This window comes from Rhinoderma darwinii (assembly GCF_050947455.1).
Source record: "Rhinoderma darwinii isolate aRhiDar2 chromosome 2 unlocalized genomic scaffold, aRhiDar2.hap1 SUPER_2_unloc_56, whole genome shotgun sequence".
Taxonomy (NCBI): domain Eukaryota; kingdom Metazoa; phylum Chordata; class Amphibia; order Anura; family Rhinodermatidae; genus Rhinoderma; species Rhinoderma darwinii.
In genome coordinates this window covers 23,368-39,284 of record NW_027461725.1, presented here as the reverse complement: position 1 = coordinate 39,284, position 15,917 = coordinate 23,368, and the positions used below count along the sequence as shown (strand labels likewise).

At 44.1% G+C, this 15,917-nt stretch overlaps 5 non-coding genes and 1 pseudogene across 5 annotated transcripts; all 6 read left to right on the top strand.

Annotated features, from left to right (window-relative positions):
* Window positions 1-3,144: 3,144 nt before the first annotated feature.
* Window positions 3,145-3,319, top strand: LOC142680972 (U2 spliceosomal RNA; annotated as a pseudogene).
* Window positions 3,320-4,561: 1,242 nt separating this feature from the next.
* Window positions 4,562-4,752, top strand: LOC142680420 (U2 spliceosomal RNA). The gene has a single exon (XR_012852911.1). It is a non-coding gene; the product is annotated as a U2 spliceosomal RNA (small nuclear RNA).
* Window positions 4,753-5,990: 1,238 nt separating this feature from the next.
* LOC142680792 (U2 spliceosomal RNA) lies at window positions 5,991-6,181 on the top strand. Its single transcript, XR_012853216.1, has one exon. It is a non-coding gene; the product is annotated as a U2 spliceosomal RNA (small nuclear RNA).
* Window positions 6,182-7,415: 1,234 nt separating this feature from the next.
* Window positions 7,416-7,606, top strand: LOC142680418 (U2 spliceosomal RNA). Its single transcript, XR_012852910.1, has one exon. It is a non-coding gene; the product is annotated as a U2 spliceosomal RNA (small nuclear RNA).
* A 1,242-nt stretch (window positions 7,607-8,848) lies between these two features.
* LOC142680791 (U2 spliceosomal RNA) lies at window positions 8,849-9,039 on the top strand. Its single transcript, XR_012853215.1, has one exon. It is a non-coding gene; the product is annotated as a U2 spliceosomal RNA (small nuclear RNA).
* Window positions 9,040-14,697: 5,658 nt separating this feature from the next.
* LOC142680417 (U2 spliceosomal RNA) lies at window positions 14,698-14,888 on the top strand. Its single transcript, XR_012852909.1, has one exon. It is a non-coding gene; the product is annotated as a U2 spliceosomal RNA (small nuclear RNA).
* The last annotated feature ends 1,029 nt before the right edge of the window (window positions 14,889-15,917 follow it).

Sequence of the window (15,917 nt, the reverse complement as noted above, 5' to 3'; positions counted from 1 at the left end):
AAGAGTGAGCTCCAGAATCGATTTTATCTTTGCCTCTCATGATTTTACCCCACAAAAATGCATGCTTTTAAATAATATCTTTTCAGATCATAAACTCCTAAATGTGTCTCTGGAGCTCGAGGGAGAGCAAAAAGTAAGTAAGGGCCTCTGGAGGTTGAACGCCACACTCCTGGAGGACCCCGAAATTAAAAATGAGTTTGTGCGGACCTACCAGTGCTGGCAATTACAGAGAAAACCCCACGAGACCATGCTGCACTGGTGGGAGGGCATTAAACCAAAAATTAAATTATTTTTTATCCGAGCAGGTAGGAAGAAAGCTAGAGAAAAGAAACAGTGGTTTTATGTTCTTAATAAGCGTCTACATGTGCTTTTTAAATTGAAGGATGTTGGGTTTGATGTGGATTCTGATATTTTAAACTTAAAAGCTGAAATAAAAAAATGTCTTGATGATAAAGGTAAACAAATAATTTTTAACTCCCACGTGAAGCATCTAGAAGAAGACGAGAAGTGCTCCCGATTCTTTTTTAAAAAGGTAAATGACAAAAGAGACGCTATTTTAAACCTAGAAGGGGAGACTTCCGTGGGAGGAATGTTAAATGCAGCTTTTAATTTTTACCAACTCCTTTTTAGCAAAAAAGCTATTGATGAATCCTTTTTAAATCATGCTCTTAACTCCCTTGATTTTAAGTTAGATACTTTGGACCAGGAGGTTTTATCCCGGGATCTTAATTTAGAGGAACTTTTATTTGTTTTTAAAAGTTTTTCAGCGGGAAAGGCCCCTGGGGAGGATGGGTTGCCTATTGAATTTTATCTAACTTTTTGGGATGTTTTAAAAGAGGATATGATTTTACTATATAAAGAGGCTTTTATTGTAAAAGAGCTGCCCCCTTCTTGGAGAAGGGGGATTGTGTCCCTAATTTTTAAAAAGAAGGGTGGGAAGGACCAGCTCAAAAATTGGCGCCCGATTACGCTTTTAAATGTAGATTATAAAATTTTAGCCAAACTGATAGCGGTCCGTTTTAAACCTTTTATCAGTAAATTAATCCACCCAAATCAGGTCTGTGGGGTACCTGGTAGATCTATCACTGAGTCCCTTAATATTTTAAGAGATGTTATTTGGTATTTTAAAGATCGAGGCCAAAACCTTGCTATTTTATCCCTTGACTTTGAAAAGGCCTTTGATAGAGTGTCCCATGAGTTCCTTTTTATGGTTCTTAAAAAAATGGCGGTGCCTGATTTTATTATAAGTCGTGTGATGCTTTTATATCGGTCCTGTTTTAGTGAGATTTCTATAAATGGATTTTTAACTAGTGGTGTTCCTCTTTTATCTGGAGTCAAGCAAGGGTGCCCATTGTCTCCCCTACTATTTATTTGCGCAATGGAGCCCCTTTTAGCCATGCTCAGGAACGATAAAGTTATTAGAGGCGCCCCAATACCTGGTGGGAGGGGCAACCAAGTAAAGGTATTAAGCTACATGGATGATGTGACAATTCTGTGCCCCGATTCATCATCCATGAGGAGGGCGCTGAGGAACACCACCTTTTTCTGCGAGGCTTCTGGTTTTAAACTTAACATTGATAAATGTGACTGTTTTAATATAGGAGGCTGGGATTCCTCCCTGACCCCAGGAGTCAGAATGCAGAAGGACCAGATTAAAATTTTAGGGATTGTTTTTAATCAGGCGAACAATGGGACCTCTAACTGGGACTCAGTGATAGCAAAAATAGAGAAGAAGGTTTTAATGTGGAATCTTAGGAGCCTCACGATGGAGGGGAAAATTTTAATCATAAAAATGATTTTAATCCCAATAATGCTCTATGTGGCCATGGTTTTCCCTCCATCCATTTTATATATTAAAAAGCTAACACGCATTTGTTTTATGTTTCTGTGGGGCTCCAAGATGGAAAAATTAAAACGTGATTTTATGTATAAAGGTAAAGACAATGGCGGGAGAAATGTTCCTAACCTTTTTACATTTTTTTATATCAAATATTTCTGCTTCTGTTTTAAAATGTTTAAATCCGATGGCATTTTTAGCTGCTTTTTAAAATACGCAGCGGGCATGGTTTTTAAACGTTGGGTTCGTATCTCCTTAAATTCTCCTGTGCTTCTGTGTCCCCCAAAACACTATGTGGTGCTAGAAAAGACTGTTAGGCTCCTGAGCCTCCAAGAATTGGAGCCTGACATATTGGGGGACCAGAGGAAGGTGTCAGTGGCGTGCAGACACGGAGAAGAGACAGTGGCAGTGTCCAATTTCTCGCAGGCAAGGTCCAAGCAAGTGTGGCGAAATGTGTATGGAAAATATCTTGCAAATGTGCATAAGGACCTTGCCTGGGCAATCGTCCACCAGTGCCTCCCTACACGTGCATTCCAACATAGGAGAGGACTGGTGGCGAGAGCCAAGTGCCCACGAGATAGGTGCGGGAATGACGAAACAGTAATGCACTTGTTCTGGAACTGCCACTATGCACAGGAGGTATGGAGAAAAGCAGGCCTTTTACTAAAATGGATCTGTGGTCTTAAAGATTTTAAGTACGAATACGTTTTTTATGGCCTTTTTACCTGCCCATCATTCAGACAGCAGATGATCTGCTGGATGATTATTAATTGTTTTAAAAATGCCATCTGGAAGGTTAGGAACATTCTTCTTTTTAAACGTGATTTTATTGACATTACAGACTGTGTCAAGATTGCGCTAAGTGAGCTGTATGTCTACTACCTCAGAGACAAAAAAAATCTAGGAGCAAAAGAGGCGGCATCCATGTGGTGTCTGTCTCTGTGGAACACGATTACCATGTAAATAATTTATGTATTTGTAATTGTGATTTTACTGCTTGTTTTATCCTGCCATTGTCATATTTTTAAAGAAACCTTCTTCTCGTTAAAAATGTATTGCTTTTATCATTTTAATGAAATGTATGAAAATAAACATTTTATTACTGAATTTAATTTTACAAAAAGGTTTTAATGAAATGAATTATAAAAACTTTTTGTTACTGAATTTTATTAAAGAAAAATGTACAAACAAATAATTTATTACAGAATTGTATTACACCAAAAATTATTTTATGAAATGTACAACAAGCATTTTATTACTGAATTTTATTCTATGAAAATGTATTCTCTGTATATATATATGTGCCAATAAAATTTTGTTGAAACCTTATCTGTTCTTATCAGTTTAATATCTGATACGTCCCCTATCTGGGGACCATATATTAAATGGATTTTTAGAACAGGGAGATGGAAATAGAGCTTGCTCTGTCCACTCCACGCATTGACCTGGTATTGCAGTATTTCCAGGACCGGTGCACCCTTTCCTTATGTGTTGACTAAAATCAGATTCCAAAAGTGTTTTTTGTGTTTGCCATTGTTTCTGTCTTTCTGAAGGGATCTCCCCTTTTAATCCCATTATTTCAACACCTGTTGGACAATGCATGAGTGATAATGAGCTAATTGATTAAATGCAATTAATGAATACATTGCCACCTCTTGTTTTGTGTCGTCTGTGTGTCTGTGTTTCCGGCATTTCACATTGGAACAGCTCATTCACCTTCCTTGTCTTCTCTCCGCCCTCCCTTTTAGGTAAGTTAAAGAGCTGCACCTGAGCCAGCCACTGATTGATGCAGCACCACAGTCAAATAGTGGAGTGGAGTAGGGGAACAGCAAACAGCCATTAAAGCCGCCCGCCCGCCCGCCCGCCCGCCACAATGGACCTACCTGTGTACACTAGATGGATGTGATGGAATGTACTGTCGTCCCTACATTTCAAGAAGGAGTAAGAATTGCAGTTGCAACAAAGCCTTGCTTGCCTACAAAGAGAGCAGCAATTTGGATTTGTTACTATGTTACCTAGAAGAATAACAAACTGTGCAAGGATGGAGGTTGTAGGAGCAAGGAGAAGTTGTCTGTAAAGTTGGTGGATGCTTATTTTCCATTTTGCAGTCCCTTGTCTCCCTCTTGTGGCCTCCTGGAGGCAACTAGCTGTGCAAAAAAAGACAGCCTGGCGGCCGGCTGTTGCAGTGTTGCCCTCTCAGGCAACACTGAGTGACTGACTGAACCGCACCGTCTTATATAAAGTTCAGACGGAACTTTGCACGTGTCATAGTGGAGCCCTGAGGAGCCAGAGCCAGCTTTCTGACATCATAATGGGGCCTCAGAGATAAAAGCCTGGGCCCAGGCAGTGTTGGTCAGTGCTGCTCAGCAGGCAGCACTGGACTGGACTGGATTACAGCTGATACAAGGTGTGAAGGAACAAGGGGTAGCTGTGGGCATGCACTTGCTGCCGCTGCCAGTGTTTATCTGCATGGCAGCAGGGCATTTGGGCGTTGCCAGGAAGGCGTTTTTATGTAGATTCCTCCTCTTTCAGCACTGCATTGTGGTGCAAGCAAAAGAAGCAAATGCTGTCTGGCTTCCTCTCCGGCCTTTATTCACCTCCCGTGTAGCTGTGAGTGTGTGAGCCTGCAGGGCCCCATGGAATTGCCTAGAAGTAGGCTGAATCGCTGCAAGGGCTGAACAGCAGTATCGGGCAGGCTCGGGCAACGCGCGGCCCGTTCGGGTTATCGCTTCTCGGCCTTTTGGCTAAGATCAAGTGTAGTATCTGTTCTTATCAGTTTAATATCTGATACGTCCCCTATCTGGGGACCATATATTAAATGGATTTTTAGAACAGGGAGATGGAAATAGAGCTTGCTCTGTCCACTCCACGCATTGACCTGGTATTGCAGTATTTCCAGGACCGGTGCACCCTTTCCTTATGTGTTGACTAAAATCAGATTCCAAAAGTGTTTTTTGTGTTTGCCATTGTTTCTGTCTTTCTGAAGGGATCTCCCCTTTTAATCCCATTATTTCAACACCTGTTGGACAATGCATGAGTGATAATGAGCTAATTGATTAAATGCAATTAATGAATACATTGCCACCTCTTGTTTTGTGTCGTCTGTGTGTCTGTGTTTCCGGCATTTCACATTGGAACAGCTCATTCACCTTCCTTGTCTTCTCTCCGCCCTCCCTTTTAGGTAAGTTAAAGAGCTGCACCTGAGCCAGCCACTGATTGATGCAGCACCACAGTCAAATAGTGGAGTGGAGTAGGGGAACAGCAAACAGCCATTAAAGCCGCCCGCCCGCCCGCCCGCCACAATGGACCTACCTGTGTACACTAGATGGATGTGATGGAATGTACTGTCGTCCCTACATTTCAAGAAGGAGTAAGAATTGCAGTTGCAACAAAGCCTTGCTTGCCTACAAAGAGAGCAGCAATTTGGATTTGTTACTATGTTACCTAGAAGAATAACAAACTGTGCAAGGATGGAGGTTGTAGGAGCAAGGAGAAGTTGTCTGTAAAGTTGGTGGATGCTTATTTTCCATTTTGCAGTCCCTTGTCTCCCTCTTGTGGCCTCCTGGAGGCAACTAGCTGTGCAAAAAAAGACAGCCTGGCGGCCGGCTGTTGCAGTGTTGCCCTCTCAGGCAACACTGAGTGACTGACTGAGCCGCACCGTCTTATATAAAGTTCAGACGGAACTTTGCACGTGTCATAGTGGAGCCCTGAGGAGCCAGAGCCAGCTTTCTGACATCATAATGGGGCCTCAGAGATAAAAGCCTGGGCCCAGGCAGTGTTGGTCAGTGCTGCTCAGCAGGCAGCACTGGACTGGACTGGATTACAGCTGATACAAGGTGTGAAGGAACAAGGGGTGGCTGTGGGCATGCACTGGCTGCCGCTGCCAGTGTTTATCTGCATGGCAGCAGGGCATTTGGGCGTTGCCAGGAAGGCGTTTTTATGTAGATTCCTCCTCTTTCAGCACTGCATTGTGGTGCAAGCAAAAGAAGCAAATCCTGTCTGGCTTCCTCTCCGGCCTTTATTCACCTCCCGTGTAGCTGTGAGTGTGTGAGCCTGCAGGGCCCCATGGAATTGCCTAGAAGTAGGCTGAATCGCTGCAAGGGCTGAACAGCAGTATCGGGCAGGCTCGGGCAACGCGCGGCCCGTTCGGGTTATCGCTTCTCGGCCTTTTGGCTAAGATCAAGTGTAGTATCTGTTCTTATCAGTTTAATATCTGATACGTCCCCTATCTGGGGACCATATATTAAATGGATTTTTAGAACAGGGAGATGGAAATAGAGCTTGCTCTGTCCACTCCACGCATTGACCTGGTATTGCAGTATTTCCAGGACCGATGCACCCTTTCCTTATGTGTTGACTAAAATCAGATTCCAAAAGTGTTTTTTGTGTTTGCCATTGTTTCTGTCTTTCTGAAGGGATCTCCCCTTTTAATCCCATTATTTCAACACCTGTTGGACAATGCATGAGTGATAATGAGCTAATTGATTAAATGCAATTAATGAATACATTGCCACCTCTTGTTTTGTGTCGTCTGTGTGTCTGTGTTTCCGGCATTTCACATTGGAACAGCTCATTCACCTTCCTTGTCTTCTCTCCGCCCTCCCTTTTAGGTAAGTTAAAGAGCTGCACCTGAGCCAGCCACTGATTGATGCAGCACCACAGTCAAATAGTGGAGTGGAGTAGGGGAACAGCAAACAGCCATTAAAGCCGCCCGCCCGCCCGCCACAATGGACCTACCTGTGTACACTAGATGGATGTGATGGAATGTACTGTCGTCCCTACATTTCAAGAAGGAGTAAGAATTGCAGTTGCAACAAAGCCTTGCTTGCCTACAAAGAGAGCAGCAATTTGGATTTGTTACTATGTTACCTAGAAGAATAACAAACTGTGCAAGGATGGAGGTTGTAGGAGCAAGGAGAAGTTGTCTGTAAAGTTGGTGGATGCTTATTTTCCATTTTGCAGTCCCTTGTCTCCCTCTTGTGGCCTCCTGGAGGCAACTAGCTGTGCAAAAAAAGACAGCCTGGCGGCCGGCTGTTGCAGTGTTGCCCTCTCAGGCAACACTGAGTGACTGACTGAGCCGCACCGTCTTATATAAAGTTCAGACGGAACTTTGCACGTGTCATAGTGGAGCCCTGAGGAGCCAGAGCCAGCTTTCTGACATCATAATGGGGCCTCAGAGATAAAAGCCTGGGCCCAGGCAGTGTTGGTCAGTGCTGCTCAGCAGGCAGCACTGGACTGGACTGGATTACAGCTGATACAAGGTGTGAAGGAACAAGGGGTAGCTGTGGGCATGCACTTGCTGCCGCTGCCAGTGTTTATCTGCATGGCAGCAGGGCATTTGGGCGTTGCCAGGAAGGCGTTTTTATGTAGATTCCTCCTCTTTCAGCACTGCATTGTGGTGCAAGCAAAAGAAGCAAATCCTGTCTGGCTTCCTCTCCGGCCTTTATTCACCTCCCGTGTAGCTGTGAGTGTGTGAGCCTGCAGGGCCCCATGGAATTGCCTAGAAGTAGGCTGAATCGCTGCAAGGGCTGAACAGCAGTATCGGGCAGGCTCGGGCAACGCGCGGCCCGTTCGGGTTATCGCTTCTCGGCCTTTTGGCTAAGATCAAGTGTAGTATCTGTTCTTATCAGTTTAATATCTGATACGTCCCCTATCTGGGGACCATATATTAAATGGATTTTTAGAACAGGGAGATGGAAATAGAGCTTGCTCTGTCCACTCCACGCATTGACCTGGTATTGCAGTATTTCCAGGACCGGTGCACCCTTTCCTTATGTGTTGACTAAAATCAGATTCCAAAAGTGTTTTTTGTGTTTGCCATTGTTTCTGTCTTTCTGAAGGGATCTCCCCTTTTAATCCCATTATTTCAACACCTGTTGGACAATGCATGAGTGATAATGAGCTAATTGATTAAATGTAATTAATGAATACATTGCCACCTCTTGTTTTGTGTCGTCTGTGTGTCTGTGTTTCCGGCATTTCACATTGGAACAGCTCATTCACCTTCCTTGTCTTCTCTCCGCCCTCCCTTTTAGGTAAGTTAAAGAGCTGCACCTGAGCCAGCCACTGATTGATGCAGCACCACAGTCAAATAGTGGAGTGGAGTAGGGGAACAGCAAACAGCCATTAAAGCCGCCCGCCCGCCCGCCCGCCCGCCACAATGGACCTACCTGTGTACACTAGATGGATGTGATGGAATGTACTGTCGTCCCTACATTTCAAGAAGGAGTAAGAATTGCAGTTGCAACAAAGCCTTGCTTGCCTACAAAGAGAGCAGCAATTTGGATTTGTTACTATGTTACCTAGAAGAATAACAAACTGTGCAAGGATGGAGGTTGTAGGAGCAAGGAGAAGTTGTCTGTAAAGTTGGTGGATGCTTATTTTCCATTTTGCAGTCCCTTGTCTCCCTCTTGTGGCCTCCTGGAGGCAACTAGCTGTGCAAAAAAAGACAGCCTGGCGGCCGGCTGTTGCAGTGTTGCCCTCTCAGGCAACACTGAGTGACTGACTGAGCCGCACCGTCTTATATAAAGTTCAGACGGAACTTTGCACGTGTCATAGTGGAGCCCTGAGGAGCCAGAGCCAGCTTTCTGACATCATAATGGGGCCTCAGAGATAAAAGCCTGGGCCCAGGCAGTGTTGGTCAGTGCTGCTCAGCAGGCAGCACTGGACTGGACTGGATTACAGCTGATACAAGGTGTGAAGGAACAAGGGGTGGCTGTGGGCATGCACTTGCTGCCGCTGCCAGTGTTTATCTGCATGGCAGCAGGGCATTTGGGCGTTGCCAGGAAAGCGTTTTTATGTAGATTCCTCCTCTTTCAGCACTGCATTGTGGTGCAAGCAAAAGAAGCAAATCCTGTCTGGCTTCCTCTCCGGCCTTTATTCACCTCCCGTGTAGCTGTGAGTGTGTGAGCCTGCAGGGCCCCATGGAATTGCCTAGAAGTAGGCTGAATCGCTGCAAGGGCTGAACAGCAGTATCGGGCAGGCTCGGGCAACGCGCGGCCCGTTCGGGTTATCGCTTCTCGGCCTTTTGGCTAAGATCAAGTGTAGTATCTGTTCTTATCAGTTTAATATCTGATACGTCCCCTATCTGGGGACCATATATTAAATGGATTTTTAGAACAGGGAGATGGAAATAGAGCTTGCTCTGTCCACTCCACGCATTGACCTGGTATTGCAGTATTTCCAGGACCGATGCACCCTTTCCTTATGTGTTGACTAAAATCAGATTCCAAAAGTGTTTTTTGTGTTTGCCATTGTTTCTGTCTTTCTGAAGGGATCTCCCCTTTTAATCCCATTATTTCAACACCTGTTGTACAATGCATGAGTGATAATGAGCTAATTAATTAAATGCAATTAATGAATACATTGCCACCTCTTGTTTTGTGTCGTCTGTGTGTCTGTGTTTCCGGCATTTCACATTGGAACAGCTCATTCACCTTCCTTGTCTTCTCTCCGCCCTCCCTTTTAGGTAAGTTAACCCCTTCCCGACATACGCCGTATATATACGGCGCTGTCGGGAGGTGGTTCCCGCAAAGCGCCGTATATATACGGCGCAGTGATGGTGCGGGCTCAGAAGCAGAGCCGGCACTATCACTGCGGGGGGACAGCTGTATTATACAGCTGGCACCCTCCTGTAACTGCCAGGACCGGAGCTACTCTCCGATCCGGCAGATTAACCCCTCAGATGCTGCGCTCAATAGAGCGCAGCATCTGATAGGTTTTCACCCGATCGGCAACCCAGTGATGCAATCGCTGGGTTGCTGTGGCAATCGGACGCCAGAAAATGGCGTCCGAGTCTGCCTTGTACGGGAGCCGATGAGGACCCGCCTGCGGCGAGTCCTCATAGGCTTGCTGTCAGTGAATAACTGACAGCGCTAATACACTGCACTACGTATGTAGTGCAGTGTATTAGAGTAGCGATCGGGGCATCAGGCCCTCATGTCCCCTAGTGGGACAAGTAAAAAAAGTAAAAAAAAGTAAATAAAAATGTGGTAAAACAATAAAAACACACACATTTCAAATAAAAATAAAGCTAAACTGACTTTTTTCCCATAGTAAGTATTTTATTATGGGAAAAACCGTAAAAATAAAAAAAACTATACATAATTGGTATCGCCGCGTCCGTAACGACCCAAACTACAAAACTATTATGTAATTTATCCCGCACGGTGAACGCGGTAAAAAAAAAACATGAAAAACAGCGCCAGAATCTTTGTTTTTAGGTCACATCTCCTTCCAAAAAATGCTATAAAAAGTGATCAAAAAGTCACATTTACTCCAAAATAGTACTAATAAAAAACGCCAATCCGTGCCGCAAAAAATAATCCCTGACACCGCTTTGTGCACGCAAAAATAATAAAGTTATGGGTCTTAGAATATGTCGACAGAGAAAACAAATGATTTTATAAAAAAAGTGATTTTATTGTGCAAAAGCCGCAATACATAAAAAAAAAACTATATAAATTTGGTATCGCCGTAATCGTATCGACCCGCAGAATAAAGCTAACATGTAATCTAGGGCGCACTGTGGATGCAGAGAAAAAAAAACAATAAAAAACTATTCCAGAATTGCTTGTTTTTGGTAATTTCCTTTACCAAAAAATGAAATAAAAAGTGATCAAAAAGTCGTATGTGTTCTAAAATGGTACCAATAAAATCTACAGCCCGTCTCGCAAAAAACAAGCCCGCACACCGCTCAATCAACTGAAAAATAAAAAAGTTACGGCACTAGTAATGCGGTGATGAAAAAACATCTCAATGCGCAGGCCGGAGGGGAACATTCCTTCAGTTTCAGGGCCCTAGTATTTAGGAACTAGGAAAGGGCAGGGACATAGCACATCCGCTGGAAGCGAGGGCGCCCGTATTATATCAGCGCAAAACTTTCCCAGTAATATTTCCCAAACTACGAAGGAGAAAAAGTCCCCAAAAGGTGCAGAGCGTTACAAAAGGGGGATAAGAAAGAAAACCGTTTATCAGTGTGACACCGACCAGCGCATAACGGATCGCTTCACATCGTACCACACATCTATGGAGAATTGTATTATTTACCCCATTATTATACCCTCTTATTATGCCCTGATGTACTCCGCACAGATTACATATGCCACCACATTATAAGCTGAAATACCAGCAAAACCCCAAACAGAACTATTACCAAGCAAAATCCATGCTCAAAATGGCGGTCTTTCCCTTCTTAGCCCTACAGTGTGCCCAAACAGCAATTTATGGCCACAAGTAAGGCATTACCATGCCCGGGAGAACCCGCTTAACAATTTATGGGGTAAGATTCTCTAGGGGCACAACATCTTGTGCGGTGAATGGGCAGATCAGTGGAGAAATTGCAATTTTCACTTTGCACAATCCACTGCGTATTCATTTCTGAAAAACACCTGTGGAGTCTAAATTGTCACTACATCCCTTGATAAATGCCTTTAGGGGTGTAGTTTCTAAAACGGGGTCACTTTTGTTTGGTACATCAGGGGTTTTGCAAATGCAACATGGCATCCGCAACCCATTCCAGCAAAATCTACGCTCCAAAAGATAAATACCGCTCCTTTTCTTCTGAATGCTCCCATATATGTAAACTGCTGATTATAACCACATATGGGGTGTTACCGTACTCGGGAGAAATTACTTTACAAATGTTGGGGTGCTTTTTCTTCTCTATTCCTTGCAAAAATGAAAAATGTTGATCTAAAACTACATCTTGTTGGAAAAAAAAAATATTTTTCATTTTCATGGCTTAATTGTAATTAATTCAGCAAAAAACCTTTGGGATCAAAATTTTCACTATACCCCTAGATGATTCCTCAGGGGGTGCAGTTTCCCAAATGGTGTCACTTTTGGGGTGTTTCCACTGTACTAGTACTACAGGGGCTCAGCAAATATGACATGACACCCAGAAACCATTCCAAAATCCAAATGGTGCTCCTTCCATTCTGAGCCCTACCGTGTGTCCAAACAGATGTTTGTGACCACATGTGGGGTATTATTTTACTCGGGAGAAGTTGCTTTACAAATGTTGTGGTGCTTTTTCTCCTTCAGTCCTTGTGGAAATGAAAAAAAAATACCTAAACCTACATTTTCTTGGAAAAAATGTAGATTTTCATTTTTACGGCCTAGTTACAATAAGTTCTGTAAAAAACCTGTGGGGTAAAACTGCTCACTCTACCCCTAGATAATTCCCTCATGGGGTGTAGTTTCCAAAATGGGGTCACTTGTTGGGGGTTTCCACTGTTTTGTCCCCTCAGGAGCTTTGCAAATGTGACATGGCCTCCGCAAACCATTCCTGCTAAATTTGAGTTCCAAAAGCCAAATGGCGCACTTTCCCTTCTCAGCCTCGCCGTGTGTCCAAACAGCCGTTTATTACCACATGTGGGGTATTGTTTTACTCGGGAGAAATTTCTTTACAAATTTTATGGTGCTTTTTCTCCTTTAGTCCTTGTGGAAATGAAAAAAAATTAGCTAAACCTACATTTTATTTGAAAAAATGTAGATTTTCATTTTCACAGCCTACTTGCAAAAATTTCTGCAAAAAACCTGTGGGGTCAAAATGCTCACTATACCCTAGATAATTTCCTCAAAGGGTATAGTTTCCAAAATGGGGTCACTTGTTAGGGGTTTCCACTGTTTTGTCACCTCTGGGGCTTTGCAAATGCGACATGGCCTCCGCAAACCATTCCTGCTAAATTTGAGCTCCAAGAGCCAAATGGCGCTCTTTCCCTTCTAAGCCCTGCCGTGTGTCCAAACAACTGTTTATTACCACATGTGGGGTATTGTTTTACTCGGGAGAAATTGCTCTACAAATGTTGTGGTGCTTTTTCTACTTTAGTTCTCTTGGAAATGAAAAAAAATTAGCTAAACCTACATTTTATTTGAAAAAATGTAGATTTTCATTTTCATGGCCTAGTTCCAAAAATTTTTGCCAAAAAACTGGCCGGTCAAAATGCTTGCTACACCCCTAGATAAATTCTTCGAGGGGTGTAGTTTCCCAAATGGGGTCACTTTTGGGGGGTTTCCACTGTTTTAGTTCCACTAGACCTGTTCAAAGCTGACATGGTGCCTAAAATATATTCTAATAAAAAGGAGGCCCAAAATCCACTAGGTGCTCCTTTGCTTCTGAGGCCGGTGCTTCAGTCCAGTAGCACGCTACGGCCACATGTGGGATATTTCCTAAAACTGCAGAACCTGGGCAATAAATATTGAGTTGCATTTCTTGGGTAAAACCTTCTGTGGTACAAAAAAAATGGATTCAAAATGAATTTCTGGAAAAAAATAATGAACTTTGTAAATTTCACCTCTACTTTGCCTTAATTCCTGCGCAATGTCTAAAGGGTTAAGAAACTTTCTGAATGCTGTTTTGAATACTTTGAGGGGTGCAGTTTTTAAAATGGGGTGACTTATTGGCGGTTTCTAATATCTAAGGACCTCAAAGCCACTTCACAACTGAACTGGCCCCTGTAAAAATAGCATTTTGAAATTTTCTTGAAAATGTGAGAAATTGCTGCTAAAGTTCTAAGCCTTGTAACGTCCTAGAAAAATAAAATGATGATCAAAAAACGATGCCAATCTAAAGTAGACATATGGGGGATGTTAGTTAGCAACATTTTTGTGTGGTATAACTGCCTGTCTTACAAGCAGATGCATTTAAATTGAGAAAAATGTTAATTTTTGCAATTTTTCGCTAAATTTTGGTGTTTTTCACAATAAATACTGAATGTATCAGGCAAATTTTGCCAGTAACATAAAGTCCAATGTGTCACGAGAAAACAATCTCAGAATCGCTTGGATAGGTAAAAGCATTCCGGAGTTATTACCACATAAATTGAAACATGTCAGATTTGAAAAATGAGGCTCTGTCAGGAAGGTCAAAAGTGGCCAAAGAGGGAAGGGGTTAAAGAGCTGCACCTGAGCCAGCCACTGATTGATGCAGCACCACAGTCAAATAGTGGAGTGGAGTAGGGGAACAGCAAACAGCCATTAAAGCCGCCCGCCCGCCCGCCCGCCACAATGGACCTACCTGTGTACACTAGATGGATGTGATGGAATGTACTGTCGTCCCTACATTTCAAGAAGGAGTAAGAATTGCAGTTGCAACAAAGCCTTGCTTGCCTACAAAGAGAGCAGCAATTTGGATTTGTTACTATGTTACCTAGAAGAATAACAAACTGTGCAAGGATGGAGGTTGTAGGAGCAAGGAGAAGTTGTCTGTAAAGTTGGTGGATGCTTATTTTCCATTTTGCAGTCCCTTGTCTCCCTCTTGTGGCCTCCTGGAGGCAACTAGCTGTGCAAAAAAAGACAGCCTGGCGGCCGGCTGTTGCAGTGTTGCCCTCTCAGGCAACACTGAGTGACTGACTGAGCCGCACCGTCTTATATAAAGTTCAGACGGAACTTTGCACGTGTCATAGTGGAGCCCTGAGGAGCCAGAGCCAGCTTTCTGACATCATAATGGGGCCTCAGAGATAAAAGCCTGGGCCCAGGCAGTGTTGGTCAGTGCTGCTCAGCAGGCAGCACTGGACTGGACTGGATTACAGCTGATACAAGGTGTGAAGGAACAAGGGGTGGCTGTGGGCATGCACTTGCTGCCGCTGCCAGTGTTTATCTGCATGGCAGCAGGGCATTTGGGCGTTGCCAGGAAGGCGTTTTTATGTAGATTCCTCCTCTTTCAGCACTGCATTGTGGTGCAAGCAAAAGAAGCAAATCCTGTCTGGCTTCCTCTCCGGCCTTTATTCACCTCCCGTGTAGCTGTGAGTGTGTGAGCCTGCAGGGCCCCATGGAATTGCCTAGAAGTAGGCTGAATCGCTGCAAGGGCTGAACAGCAGTATCGGGCAGGCTCGGGCAACGCGCGGCCCGTTCGGGTTATCGCTTCTCGGCCTTTTGGCTAAGATCAAGTGTAGTATCTGTTCTTATCAGTTTAATATCTGATACGTCCCCTATCTGGGGACCATATATTAAATGGATTTTTAGAACAGGGAGATGGAAATAGAGCTTGCTCTGTCCACTCCACGCATTGACCTGGTATTGCAGTATTTCCAGGACCGGTGCACCCTTTCCTTATGTGTTGACTAAAATCAGATTCCAAAAGTGTTTTTTGTGTTTGCCATTGTTTCTGTCTTTCTGAAGGGATCTCCCCTTTTAATCCCATTATTTCAACACCTGTTGGACAATGCATGAGTGATAATGAGCTAATTGATTAAATGCAATTAATGAATACATTGCCACCTCTTGTTTTGTGTCGTCTGTGTGTCTGTGTTTCCGGCATTTCACATTGGAACAGCTCATTCACCTTCCTTGTCTTCTCTCCGCCCTCCCTTTTAGGTAAGTTAAAGAGCTGCACCTGAGCCAGCCACTGATTGATGCAGCACCACAGTCAAATAGTGGAGTGGAGTAGGGGAACAGCAAACAGCCATTAAAGCCGCCCGCCCGCCCGCCCGCCACAATGGACCTACCTGTGTACACTAGATGGATGTGATGGAATGTACTGTCGTCCCTACATTTCAAGAAGGAGTAAGAATTGCAGTTGCAACAAAGCCTTGCTTGCCTACAAAGAGAGCAGCAATTTGGATTTGTTACTATGTTACCTAGAAGAATAACAAACTGTGCAAGGATGGAGGTTGTAGGAGCAAGGAGAAGTTGTCTGTAAAGTTGGTGGATGCTTATTTTCCATTTTGCAGTCCCTTGTCTCCCTCTTGTGGCCTCCTGGAGGCAACTAGCTGTGCAAAAAAAGACAGCCTGGCGGCCGGCTGTTGCAGTGTTGCCCTCTCAGGCAACACTGAGTGACTGACTGAGCCGCACCGTCTTATATAAAGTTCAGACGGAACTTTGCACGTGTCATAGTGGAGCCCTGAGGAGCCAGAGCCAGCTTTCTGACATCATAATGGGGCCTCAGAGATAAAAGCCTGGGCCCAGGCTGTGTTGGTCAGTGCTGCTCAGCAGGCAGCACTGGACTGGACTGGATTACAGCTGATACAAGGTGTGAAGGAACAAGGGGTGGCTGTGGGCATGCACTGGCTGCCGCTGCCAGTGTTTATCTGCATGGCAGCAGGGCATTTGGGCGTTGCCAGGAAGGCGTTTTTATGTA